Source organism: Chinchilla lanigera, unplaced genomic scaffold, assembly GCF_000276665.1.
Source record: "Chinchilla lanigera isolate Chin_1 unplaced genomic scaffold, ChiLan1.0 scaffold00004, whole genome shotgun sequence".
In the NCBI taxonomy this organism is placed as follows: domain Eukaryota; kingdom Metazoa; phylum Chordata; class Mammalia; order Rodentia; family Chinchillidae; genus Chinchilla; species Chinchilla lanigera.
In genome coordinates this window covers 37,800,232-37,805,869 of record NW_004955405.1, presented here as the reverse complement: position 1 = coordinate 37,805,869, position 5,638 = coordinate 37,800,232, and the positions used below count along the sequence as shown (strand labels likewise).

The 5,638-nt window shown below is 42.3% G+C and overlaps 1 long non-coding RNA gene across 1 annotated transcript in view; it reads left to right on the top strand.

The window, feature by feature from the left end:
* The first annotated feature begins 2,088 nt into the window (after positions 1 to 2,088).
* The window catches only part of LOC102005769, an 11,077-nt gene continuing 7,527 nt past the window's right edge, over positions 2,089 to 5,638 (top strand). Inside the window, exons 1-2 of the long non-coding RNA XR_259443.2 lie at positions 2,089 to 2,170; positions 5,073 to 5,178. This is a non-coding gene — a long non-coding RNA (uncharacterized LOC102005769). The remainder of the gene's footprint in view (positions 2,171 to 5,072; positions 5,179 to 5,638) is intronic.

Here is a 5,638-nt window from a genome sequence, read left to right as displayed (position 1 = left end):
TTGGGGGACTTGTTCTTTGTTTTTTCCTCATTTTTTTTAAAGTCTCAGGGTCTGCTAATAAAGGGAAAATTGTGTAAGTTCATTAAGTCTTCTGACTGTGAGATGATTTGAGCACTTCCAGCTGTTTGTAGCCATCATGGTAAGTTCATTCATACGTTCTAACTTGGGCTAATGTTTCTAACAGTGGATTCATGTGTTGCACAGATCTTCTGGAATCCAGAGTGCAGTATGTGGCTCTGGAACAGTGGCAAGTCTCTCAGCTGCTGGTACTCTTTAAACCCTTCTCTCCAGTTTCATGACCGGCTCCTTATTGGCCTGTGTGCCAAGTATTCTTGCCATATTCATCAGTGCTTCATGAACACAATTTCATTCCCTTTGTACAGTGGCTCTCTGCAGCAGGAACTATTTCATAGATTAGGAAGTTGAGCTAAAGAGCTATTAAGGAGCTTGGTGTTATGGTTTGTGTCTGCATGTCCCCCCAAACTCTCATGCAGTCATGGGGCAGGCTTCTAGAGTTTATGATTGATTTGTGGTCCCATGCTGGGATTATGAGCATGAAGGCTACACCCACCCAGAGCGGGGAGCCTGCATACAACAAGGGAGGGAAAGAGGCTTGCTCTCTGCTCCTCCTGTCTTTTTACTCTTGCTGCTTTTGCTGTTTTCACCCTGCATGAACTGTTGCCCTCTGCCATGTGCCACTCTGCTTTGGAGCCAACCAAGTATGCACTGAAACCTCCACAAACCATGAACTAAATAGACTTTTCCTTCCTTAATTTTTGGCAGCAGGTATTTTGTTTCAACAATGAGAGAAAAGTAGCTGAGGCACTTGGCTTTGATCAGATAGCTAACATATGGCAGTGTTAGGATTTGACTAGGACCTTCTGACTCCATATCAAAGTTCCTACTGGAGTGGTCAGGAAAAATACACAATAAGAAAGTTGTGTGAGGTAGACGTCATATTCACTGCATCAGAGAATGACCATGGAGAATGTTCTCATTTGTAGAATTTCCTTTCAGTATCTGACTGAGCTAAAGAAGAGCTCCTTATCTTATTGGTTTCACTCTGGGTAAAGAATGAATGAGAATATAGAGAAGTAGGTTACCCTGCTGCCTGAAATTGTAGTGCAAATGGTGATAACATTAAGCTTTGGAAATTGGATGTGAAGGAATTAAAGATTAGAGGAGACAGCCAAAGCCTACTGACTTTTAGGAGACACAGTATTAACTATTTGTAATGCATATGATAAACTGCATGTTATAGATGCATAGTATAGATACTGTCATAGGAAGTACACTACAGTGATTTCCTATAATAAGTGGATCAAGCCAAAGAAACAGCAGTGACCACAACTGTGACCTTGGCCAAATTATTTACTACTTTATACCTTATTTTCTTTTTCTGTAAAATGAATAGAGAAGCATGTAATTCACATGTGCTTGATAGGATTGAATTACACAATCACTTACCAAATATATAGTACCTGAACGCTTATTAGATACGCTTTATCTATTTATTTTTATGAGTCTTTGCAGCACATAATGATTACATTCATTGCAGGGAATTGGTGCATGTACAGGACACATCTTCATTCTATTTTTCATTCTCTTCCCCTCCTACCTCTCCCTGCTTTCTTCAACTCTTGGCCTTCTTCCCATTTGCAAAAGCTCCATTTCCACTTTTTCTTCAATTCCGTGTTTTCTCTCCCTTTTCTGCTCCTTACTTCCCCTCCCTCCCTCTCTTGTTTCTCCCCCCATCTGAGAAAGATCTCCCTACTTCCTATTGTTTATCTTCTGATTTGCTTTTTATAGATATTGGGGGGAATTCTCATATAAGAGAATCCACATTACCTTTAAGCTTGTGTGGCTGATTTATTTCACTTAATGTTGTGCTCTGGGAGTTGAACCAGGAACAAATTAAACAAAAATCTCTGCTCCTAGAGACCAGAAAAGACCAACAGTAATTCACAGAGACAAAAGCCTTATTTAAATAGTATGTTAGTGGTTAACACGTTCTAAGGGGAAAACTTAAACAGGAAAGTGGAAGAGGAAGTTCTGGTGAACTGAGAGTGGTCAGAAAGGTAATAGAGTGAATCAGCAAGGTATGAGGAAGTAAGCCATGTAATTAGGCAAAGGAAACATGAGCATGAGGACCCTGAGGAAGAACAAGCAGGTAAGCATGGCAGAGCAGAGTTGATATGAGAAGAGTTGGAGATAAAGCGAGAGTCACTAAGGCCTTGTAGGTTATCACAAGGAATTTGTATGTGAGTGAGTGAATTTGTATTTGAATTCGAATTTGTATTTGTGTTTGTATTTGAATTTGTATTATGTGAATGAAGAGTGCAGCCATGGGAAGATTCTCAGCAGAGCTCTGATCTGACCTAGCCTGCTGAATTGGGACCAGACCTAGGGACAAGGAAAGAGAGAGACCATCCAGAGGTTGCTGCAATAGTTACAGCCACAGGCAACATGGGCTTAGACCCCCACGGTAACTGTTCAACCACAATACCAGGGTAGGTCAGTTACAAGTTGTGAGAGTATGAGTGTATTGTGAAGATGCAACTAATGATGGCATTTTAAATGTGATGTGTCAGTTAGATTTTTGTTGCCTGAAAAAATCGATTTAGGAGAAAAGGTTCATTTCAGCCCATGGTTCCAAGGTTTTAGTCCATGGTCAGCCGGCTCTGAAGCAGGAACATGGCAGAGGGGCACGGCAGAGGAAAGCTGCTCACTTCATGGCAGCCAGGAGGCAGATAACAAGAGGAAAAGCCAGAGAAACAGAGACAAGGACCAGATACAGTCTCCAAGGTCATACTCCTATATCCCACCCAGACACACCCATAAGTGTGATTTACTAATCTCCTACGTGTGTCTTAAACCAATGGAATTAGTAATCAAGATTAACCATCACAAGTCCATCCCTTGTCACCCAAATACATCTTCTTAACACACAATTTTTAAATAGAGACAAAAAGAAGGTCATAATTTCGCCTAACATGATGAAACTATCCTGCATACAGTAAAAAACTCACTGATTTCTTCCCCTAAAGTCTCAGCAGTTCCCATATTGCTTAAAGATCAAATCCACAGTCTCTTCTGAGATTCAAGGCAAACTATTGGCTGTGAGCCTTTGTACATTGAAAAGAAAATCAAGTCATATACCTCCAAGATAAGGTGGTCAAGTATAAACAATCCCATTCCAAAAGTGAAGAACAGGAGATTAGAAAGGAATTAGACCAAAGAGACAACAACTCAGCCAGGCAAACATTACATTTTGCAGCTTCATGTCCAGCATGTTGGCCACATGGTGGCATAATGTGAGCTCAAGGGGATTCTCAGGCAGCCTTGTCCCTGTGCCTTGCTGTTTGTAGCACATGACCTCTCCTTAGTCTGCCTCTGATCTCTGTCTGCAGCTTTCCTCAGCAGATGTTCCACATTCCTGATATTACCAACTTCCTGGGGATGCCATTGCAGCTTTGGCCTTATCACCACAGATCTACACACTGCACTCTCAGGGGCTCCCAGAAGAACTCTCACCCTTTGTTTTAAATCTGCTTGGAAGAATCCATTACCCCATAACTCTTTCATTCTGCATGCCTGCAAAACAAATATCATGTGGATGACAACAAGATCTGCCACAGCTTGAACAGTAACTTGACCCCCTTGCACCATGGCTACAGAGGCCTCTGAGTGCCTGCAAGGCTGACCACAAGGGAACACTGCCTCAAAGGGCTTTCAGTGAGCAGGACACCCTGGGGATCTTTCTCAAAGCAAAGTCTTTCAACAGAGTTTACACTTTGTCATCTTGCATCTGTAATAGGCGTGATCTAACTAATTCTTGACCTAACTCGAAGGCATCTTTTCTGCTGTCCCAGGGGCAAAGTATTTGGCTTCTTTTTTAACAGAATTGATCTCTTCAACAACCACACCTTCCTTGGCACCAGCTTTACCAGTGCTTATTATTACCAGTGCTGGCCAAAGAATAAATTTTAAAATCTTTTTGCTGTTCTTATTGTTCTTGATTCTCACTATAAATATGGCTAAAAGTGGCCAGCTGTACGTGCAGCATATCCTGAACTTCGGGTTGCCTTGAAATTTCCTACACCATCTTTAAATTCAGCTCCACACAAAGTGTCGGGGCAAGGACAAAATGCAAACAAGCTTTTCACTGGAGTGTAACAGGAATGGCGTGTAGTCCAGTTACCACTAGCATCCTCTTCCCCTCTGAAACCTCATGTACATGGTCTTTATAGTACACATTCCTAGCATTCAGTTCTCCTGAGCTACCACCAGAATTGCCTACCATGCTCTGCTTACAGCATTCTAGGGATTCTCTTCCCTGTATCTCTAAACCTACAGCAAGCCATTCCCAAAGTTTCCTGATCCACATGGTCGAGTATTGTCAAAGCAATGGTCCCCACTTCTGTGGCATGGATTTTCTATATTGGTCACATTTTCATTGCTGGGACAAAATGCCTGACATAAACAACCTTAAGAAGGGAATAGTTTAGGCTATGGTTTTGGAGGTTTTAATTCATAGTTGGCTCACTCTGAGACAGAAGTAGCATGGTAGCATGCCATGGCAGAGGAAATTTGTGAATCTAGTGGCTGTTGAGAAGTAGAGAATAAGGGAAAAAACAGAGAGGAAGAGCTGGGGTCAAATATAATCCCCAGATCATGGCCCTATGACCCACCCAGATACAACCAGAAGTGTGCTTTACTATCTCCTAGGTGTCTCTCAGGCCAATAAAGTTGGCAGTCAAAATTAACCTTCACAGGAGGATACAAGTTAGAGTCAAAGTTGACTTTAAAGGCTTTGGATTGCTGAAATAGAGAGACAAAGTGAGGTCTCACCGAGATGGAGAAAACACTTTTGTGGGTGTATGTGTGTGGGATTGGAGTTGTGCCTCATGCGAAGTTTGAGATGTATTTAGAGTTCCAGGCAGGAGGCATCACATAGGCAGTTAGATATACAGGTCTGGAGTTCTGGGCGAAACTTTGTTTGAAAAATAAGTCCAGAATCATTCATATTTCAATGTTATATAAAGACATGATCCTGTTTATGATCATAAAAGGAGGAGAACCAAGAGAGGAGAGAAGAGTTCCAAGATCTGAACACTAGAGCACTCCAGGTGCTCAGGACATGGATAACGGGAAGCTGTGAGACAGCAGGAGTATTAGGTGAGTGTTGTGTCCTGGAAAACAAGACAGGAGTGACACAAGGGTAACAAGCAGCTGAAATGTCAAATGCGGTGAGGACGGAGCCCTGAACACCGAACTGAGCAACGTGGGAGATAATGGGACCTTCGCCAGTACAGTTCGGTGGGATAACAGGGACAGAACTCTGCACTGGATTGAGTAGAAAGGAGAAAAATTAGTGACAGAGAATATATCCATCCATTTTAAGGGATTTTCTTATGGCATAGATAAGGGAAATAAGATAGTAGCTGTTGGAGAAAAAAAGAAAAGTCCTCCTTCCTTCCTTCTTCCCTCCCTTCCTTCCTTCCTTTCACCCTCCCTCCCTTCTTTCCTTCCATCCACTTTCCCTCCCTCCCTCCCTTCCTTCCTTCCTTCCTTCTTTCCTTCCTTCCTTCCTTTCTTCCCTCCTTCCTTCCATCCTTCCTTCTCTCCTTCCTTCCAT